Here is an 8,138-nt window from a genome sequence, read left to right as displayed (position 1 = left end):
AGGACACCTTTGCATCCAGGCATCTTCATGAGGTTATAGGCCGGATGAGTCACCGCCATGAACTGGGCCAAAGCTGGGTACCCGAGGATGGCGTTGTACGGGAGGCCGATGCGGGCGATGTCGAAGTCGACCAGCTCGGTGCGTAGTTGTCGCACGTGCGGAAGGTGACGGGAAGGCGGATCTGCCCCAGGGAGTGGTCAGCGCCGCCACCAACTCCTGAGAAAGGCTTGCTGAGGGTGAGCCGCTCGAGCGGCACGTGAAGGAGGCTGAAGGCTTCCACGGAGAGCAAGTTGAGGCCAGCACCGCCGTCGATGAGGGCTTGGTGACAGCCACATGGCAGATGGTGGGCGTGCAGAGCATTGGAAGCATGCCCGTGCCGGCGGTGGAGTCGGGGTGGTCTTCTGAGCTGAAGGTGAGGTCGGCCTCCGGCGCAGCCCAACCCGGTGGAGCCCCCGGGCGTTTGGAAGCGGCACCAATCTGGCGGAGGAACGGCTTGATGTGGCGATCTGAAGGCGGTGCTTGAGAGCCGCCCAGCAGGGCCGCAACTACGTGGTGCACCGGTACCGTATAGCGACCAGTGAAGAAGTCACAGAGTTCCCCCAGAGACGCCACCGTGGATCCGGGAAGGTTGAGCAGCCAGGCCCGTGGCTCGCCGGCGAGGGCCATGCGGAGCTAGTTGGCCATGACCTTCTCGCCGCCTCCGGCCTCGAGGACGGCCTCCCCGTACGCCAACAGGAAGGCTAATGGGTCCGTCGCGCCGTCGTAGCGCGGCGGCATCTCCGGCTTGAACTTGGCTGGCCACCGCACCCGCCGCAAGGCGGGGGCCAGGGCTCGGAGCCCCCTGGCCCCATCGTCAATGCCGGTCGTCGGAGGCGATCACGGGGCGGATGCCATGCGGGCGGAGCGCAGATCGTCAGAAGGGAAGCTATGGCGCACCCGTACCTGGCGCGCCAAATGTCGGATCTGGGGTTCCCGCAAAACCTTAAGGTTCAAACTCTGGGGTGCGCTCGAAGTTCTTTCCCTCCTACCGATCCACGCCCTAGCTCGCTAAGATCTCGCGGATGAACTAGACGAACTAGCAACACAAAGACACAAGATTTATACTGGTTCGGGCCACCGTTGTGGCGTAATATCCTACTCCAGTGTGTGGTGGTGGATTGCCTCTTGGGCTGATGAAGAACAGTACAAGGGGAAGAACAGCCTCTTGAGGTTGAGGTGTTCTTGTGCTTGACGAACTTGTGTGGGTGAGATGTCGCTTAATGAGTTATTCCCTATGGTGGTGGCTAGCTCTACTTATATAGGCCCTAGTCGTCTCCCCAAATATTGAGCGGGAAGGGAGCCAACAATGGCGGGCAATTTGAAAGGGAACAGCTAGTACAAGCTATCCTGAAAAAAGTGGTCTTCGCCTGCAAAAGGGCTCTAGTGGTGACGCCGTCTTGGGCTCCATGGTGACCTCCGTCTTGCCGTCCTGCTGGTCTTGGTCTCGTTGCACCGATATGGAAACCTTTGCTTGATGCCTCAGCACTCCGCGCCTGCGCTTGCCTCCTTAGCACCAAAGAGGAAACATGGACGTTGCGCGCGCTGGCACCTGCCTGGTGTCGATCGTCATGGCTCAAGTCATGAGAGCCTCGCGAGGTTCGCCCCGCCTTGATATCTCCACTCCTCGCGAGGCAGCCTGGAGAGGCCGCTCCAGAGGAGGTCTTGCGTCGTCCGCCTCGCGAGGGTCTTGAATGCCTTGTAAATGAAGATGGGCCGTACAGGCCCGCTAGCGCAGCCACGCTGTCGGCCGCGGGTAGGCAAGTCTGGGGACCCCCGTTCCCAGAACGCCGTCAGCCGTAGTATGCTCCTCTGTACGGAGGGAGCATTCTGTCTTTCCGTTTATCCTGAAGAAGCCACGTGGACCGGGCATCTTAAGCTTTAGATAGGCATAGTGTGGGATCGCATTAAAACGAGCAAAAGAGGTACGCCCGAGCAGTGCATGGTAGCTACTGTCGAATGAGACAATATTGAAGGTCAAGCCTTCGCTTCAAAAGTTGTTCGACGAACCGAAAACGACTTCCAATGTAATTGAGCCCGTGCAGTGAGCTTCTATGCCGGGTAGTGCTCCCTTGAAGGTAGTTGTGGTGGGCTTGATTCTTGAAGGATCAATGCCCATTTTGCGGACAGTGTCTTGGTAGAGTAGATTAAGGCTACTGCCGCCGTCGTGAGATGTAACCCATCGATAATTGGGTCGAGGACCAGAGCTGCCGAACCTTCGTGACAGATACTGGCTGGGTGGTCCTTGCGATCAAAAGTGATCGGGCAGGCCGCCCATTAGCTAAATTTTGGGGCGGCCAGCTCTATGGCGTAGGCGTCTCGTAGTGTGCTCTTGCGCTCCCCTGTAGGGATGTGTGTCATGTATACCATGTTTACTGTTTTTACTTCGGGGGGAAATTCCTTCTGACCCCCGGTGTTCGGTTGGCAAGTCTCTTCGTCATTGTTGTCACTTGGCGGCCCCCTCCCCTTGTGTTCGGCATTAAGCTTGCTGGCTTGTTTAAAGACCCCACAACTTCTGTTGGTATGATTGGCTGGTTTATCGGGGGTGCCATGAATCTGGCAGGGCCGACCCAGTATCTTGTCTAAATTGGATGGTCTGTCTCTGTTTGCCTTGAATGGTTTTTTCTGTTGACCGGGTTTGGAGCCGCTGAATCCGGCGTTGACCGCCGTGTCTTGCGTTCCTTCATTATTATTTCGACGCTTGTGTTTATTGCGTCGTGGCTTGCCGTTGCCATCTCGAACTTCGGAGGTGCCCGGATCACTGGTGCTGTTGCTTCTACAAGCGCGCTGCTACCTCTTGAGCATGCGTTGGTTTTCCCTTGAAGAGGAAAGGGTGATGCAGCAAAGTAGCATAAGTATTTCCTTTGGTTTTTGAGAACCAAGGTATCAATCCAGTAGGAGACTACACGCAAATCCCTAGTACCTGCACAAACAAATAAGAGCCTTGAAACCAACACGATAAAGGGGTTGTCAATCCCTTCACGGCCACTTGCAAAAGTGAGATTTGATAAAGATAGTAAGATCAATATTTTGGTATTTGTATGGTATACATAAAGATTGCAAAATAAATAGTAAACTAGAATTGTAGATTGGAAATTTATATCATGTAAAGTAGAGTCGGGGGCCATAGGTTTCACTAGTGGCTTCTCTCAGATAGATAATCATGTTCATAAACCCAGAATTCATCGGATCTCGGCAAACACACCGCAAAAAGAGTTACATCGAATAGATCTCCAAGAGAATCGAGGAGAACTTTGTATTGAGATCCAAAGAGAGAGAAGAAGCCATCTAGCTAATAACTATGGACCTGAAGGTCTGTGGTAAACTACTCACACATCATCGGAAAGGCTATGGTGTTAATGTAGAAGCCCTCTGTGATCGAATCCCCCTCCGGCAGATCACCGAAAAAGGCCCCAAGATGGGATCTCATGGGTACAGAAGGTTGCGGTGGTGGAAATAGGGTTTCGTTGCTCTCCCCGAAGGTTTCAGGGTATAAGAGTATATATAGGGGAACGAAGTAGATCGGTGGAGCTACGAGGGGCCCACAAGTTTGGGGGGCGCGCCTACCCCCCTTGGGCGCTCCCTCCTACCTCGTGGCCGCCTTGTTGCTTCCTTGACGTCCACTCCAAGTCTCCTGGATTGCGTTTGTTCCAAAAACGGTCCTCACGAAGGTTTCATTCTGTTTGGATTCTGTTTGATATTTCTTTTCTGCGAAACACTGAAATAGGCAAAAAAACAGGAATTTGCACTAGGCTTTCGGTTAATAGGTTAGTCCCAAAAATAATATAAAAAGGTATATTAAAGCCCATTAAACATCCAAAATAGATAATATAATAGCATGGAACAATCGAAAATTATAGATACGTTGGAGACATATCACGAGTCAGCTGTCTTCTCCCGCGCAAAAGCGGGTCATCAGAGTGGTATGGGCTGCCATGGATTTTGGTTTTTCTTGACCGAGGTGGCGGGCGAGCCACTCATCTCGGACGCTATGTTTAAAGGCCGCGAGGGCTTCGGCGTCCGGACAATTGACAATTTGGTTCTTTTTAATGAAGAACCTAGTCCAGAGCTTCCTGGCTGACTCCCCGGGCTGCTGGATAATGTGACTTAGGTCATCGGCATCCGGAGGCTGGACATATGTACCTTGGAAGTTATTGCGGAAGGCGTCTTCCAAGTCTTCCCAGCTGCCAATGGAGTTTTCGGGTAGGCTGTTCAACCAGTGTCGAGCTGGTCCCTTGAGTTTAAGTGGGAGGTATTTGATGGCATGAAGATCATCACGGCGGGCCATATGAATATGGAGAAGAAAATCTTTGATCCATACCGCGGGGTCTGTTGTCCCATCATATGATTCGATGTTCACGGGTTTAAACCCTTCTGGGAATTCATGCTCCATTACTTCATCAGTGAAGCAAAGGGGGTGTGCGGCGCCTCTATATCGGGCCACGTCACGACGTAGCTCGGATGGAGTCCATCTGCGGTTTTTGGCCCGGGCGTGATTATGCTTGCCACGTCTGGCTTGCTAGCCGTCGTCGCGTGTCAGGGCACGCTCCCACGATCCGTAGATGGTCTGGTCTGTCCTGCTCTACTATCCAGGTCCTGCCGCAGTTCATAAGTATATCCCCGAGTTGTTTTATCTATGCCTTTACGGCGAGGTAGTATGGGCTGGTGTTCGGCTTGAGTTGCCGCTTTGTCCCGGCCACGTGGTGGTTGATCAGCCGCATTACGCACTGATGGTACGGGCTCAAGTGCCTCATCATCGAATTGAGGTAGCAATTTGCGCTTCGGGTAACTTTTGGTTGGGCACACGAGGCCGTTTTCCTTGGCTGCCAGGACATTAGTCCATCTATCGTTGAGCAGATCTTGATCAGCTTGAAGCTGCTACTGGTTCTTTTTCAGGCTCCTTGCAGTGGCTATTAGCTGGCGGTTAAAGCGCTCCTGCACGAGAGGTTCCTCAGGCATGATAAAATTCTCATTGCCGAGGCTCACCTCATCCTCGGGGAGCGGAAGATAATTACTCTCCTCCGTGTCTTCGTTTATGGCCTGTTCATCAGGGCTGACTCCCCCATCTTCCCATTCGTCCTATTCGGTGGTTGGCTCAACGGCGTCTTCATTGTCTTCGGTGTCGTCTAGAGTATTGTTTTCTCCTGTGCCGGTATTGCTGCCTTTTCAACGGCGTGACTTAGAGCGGCGGCGCTGTCGTCGGCGCTTTGGCTATATCTCAGGAGGTTTATCCTCGATTGGGTCTTCTTTGTCATTGTCATTAGCTTCTTTGGGTGTATCCACCATGTACACGTCATACAAAGAGGTGGCCGTCCAACGTCCGGTAAACGGCGGGTTTTGGGCCTCCTCTTCTCCGGCATCGTCGTCCATACCATCAATGTTTTCGGAGTCGTAATCGAGCATGTCTGTTAAGTCCTCGACAGTGTCTATAAAGTGGGTGGTGGGTGGGACGTAAAATTCCCCGTTCTCAGCCCTTATTCTGGGCTGGCATAGTTCGGACGTTGCTCCTCTGTAATGACAAGGGATCGCATTAAGTCCAGAGCTTTGCTTAAAGGCGAGGTTTGGCCCGAGAGAAGAGAGCCCGTGGAGTATGGCGAGAGGGGGACTCCTTCGCCGAACTCACACGATACTGACTCCGAGGATTCGGAGCCAGTGTACGGAGAAGGGTCCGGCTTCATGATGGTTGCCAGCGACACTACTTCCCTCGGCTCTCCCACAATGGGCCTAGTGGCCGCAGATAGTCCGTCGAGCTCAGGGAGCCCATCTTCGGACCTGGCGATATGCTCCGGATCTAAGGCCAGAGCGGAGGTTGGGGGCGCGAATCCTTGGAAGATCAAGTCTCCTTGGATATCAGCGACGTAGTCCAGATTTCCAAAACTAATCTGGTGAACTGGGGCGTAGCTGTCGATCTGCTCTAGATGGCCAAGTGAGTTGGCCCGCAGTGCGAAGTCGCCGAACACAAAGATCTGGCCGGGGAGGAAAACATCCCCCAGGGCAGCATTGTTGTAGATGATTGATGGAGCCATCAAACCTTCTGGTGATGACGCAGCGGAACTCTCAATGAAAGCACCAATGTCGGTGTCAAAACCGGCGGATCTCGGGTAGGAGGTCCCGAACTGTGCGTCTAAGGTCGATGGTAACAGGAGACAGGGGACACAATGTTTACCCAGGTTCGGGCCCTCTCTAGGAGGTAATTCCCTACTTCCTGCTTGATTGATCTTGATGAATATGAGTATTACAAGAGTTGATCTACCACGAGATCGTAATGGCTAAAAGCCTAGAAGTCTAGCCTATATGATTGTGATTGCCTCTATGGACTAAACCCTCCGGTTTATATAGACACCGGAGGGGACTAGGGTTGTACAAATTTGGTTACAGAGAAAGGAATCTTCATATCCGAACGCCAAGCTTGCCATCCACGCAAAGGAGAGTCCCATCCGGACACGGGAGAGAGTCTTCTATCTTGTATCTTCACGGCCCATCAGTCTGGCCCATGTCCAACAGGCCGGACGCCCGAGGACCCCTTAATCCAGGACTCCCTCACTTATGTCATCTAATATAGTACTTGCTCTGAAGTTACTCTCAACTGTGTAGTCTAAAATGCTGGGCATGCAGCGGGCGGTGCCCTCGGTCGGCGCGCCACTTCAACGGTGGAAGCAGTTAGAGGTCGCGTTGCCCTAACTTTCCATCAATGTGGAGCGGCGGGCTCAGCTACGCTGCGAGAGAAGCACACGCGGGAGGGGGAGGGGTTTTTGGTGGGCCAAGAAGGTGAGAAGCCAACTTGGGATCGGTCCGGACGGGGAAATATCATGTGCTCCCATACTCACTAGTTTCATGCATATGACACTAGTCTATGTTACTACTCCCTCCTTTCTAGTTTATAGGGATCAATTCGAAAATCTCACCAACCAAGGTAGATGATGAGTGGTGGAATACTTTCTGTAATTTGCAAAAGCACCCAATTAATGCTCTATTTTCCTCAAAAATTTATGTTTACCATTGTATTAATTGTAATTCATGCATGCATAAAGTACATGCATTGGTAATTTTTCTCTTAATACTTGCATGCAATTATTTAATGCACCTTGAAATCTAAACTTGTGATGGGGAACAACCAAATTGATCCTTATAAAATGGAAAAACTAAGATTTTGAGATAAGCCCTATAAACCGGAAAGGAGGGAGTAACATACTAATGTTATGATGGCTTCATTTATTAGCTTGTGACTCATCTTGTCTTAGGAAACGCTATGTTGCAGTAACATATTATGTTACCACTTCTCATTAACTACTTGCCACATAAGCAAAATTTTCTTGGAGTGCGCTAAGTTTCTCCCACTATAAGTAGTCGTACAAAGTGTGGGCTATGTAGAGGGCATAGTAAGCAAGCTTCTCATCGTTCTGCGAGTTGACATGACACATCAAAGTAGTAGTTTTTTTCAAAATGTACATCAAAGTACCTGTGTGGTAGTCTCCAAAAACGGCCGACCATATCCATGGCTACCATCCCATCTCGTGCTCCATCATGGAGTATGTGCATGATTCATGTGCCATTCAAGAAAAAAACTACGTACATTCCATTGAAGAAAAAAATTAAAAACAAACACGCCACCGCGTCATGTTCTAACTTTGATTCGTCCACGCGTGGTTCCCGACAATCCACTAAGTGAACAACTACCAAACGCATCGAATTATCATGTGAGCTGCCTCTTCATCCAGAAATGAGCTCCACCGTGTACCCGCGCGCGTGTGTTAGGGAATGAGGCACAGAGTACGTGCGTCCATGCGCGCAATTTTTCTCTTCGTGCACGTACTCCTTTTTTTGTGGGTGATTCGTGCACGTACTCGACCTACTTTGGTGACTATTGGTGAGTCTCACTTATCCCTATATCTCAGCATGTACATCTACATCTGCATCTACGTCTACAACATCTACATCTACATCTACCTCTACTATAGTACAACATGATTTAAACATGAGACCAGCCATTTTCTTGCATGACACACTACAAAAAAATACACTTCCATGATGATACGTGTTCGTCACAGTAGGTCACGTTTTCTGTCATGTATGTACATCCATGACAAATTTATGACGGAATC

The sequence above is a fragment of the Aegilops tauschii genome, chromosome 1 (genome assembly GCF_002575655.3).
Source record: "Aegilops tauschii subsp. strangulata cultivar AL8/78 chromosome 1, Aet v6.0, whole genome shotgun sequence".
Lineage (NCBI taxonomy): Eukaryota > Viridiplantae > Streptophyta > Magnoliopsida > Poales > Poaceae > Aegilops > Aegilops tauschii.
This window is presented reverse-complemented; position numbering follows the sequence as displayed.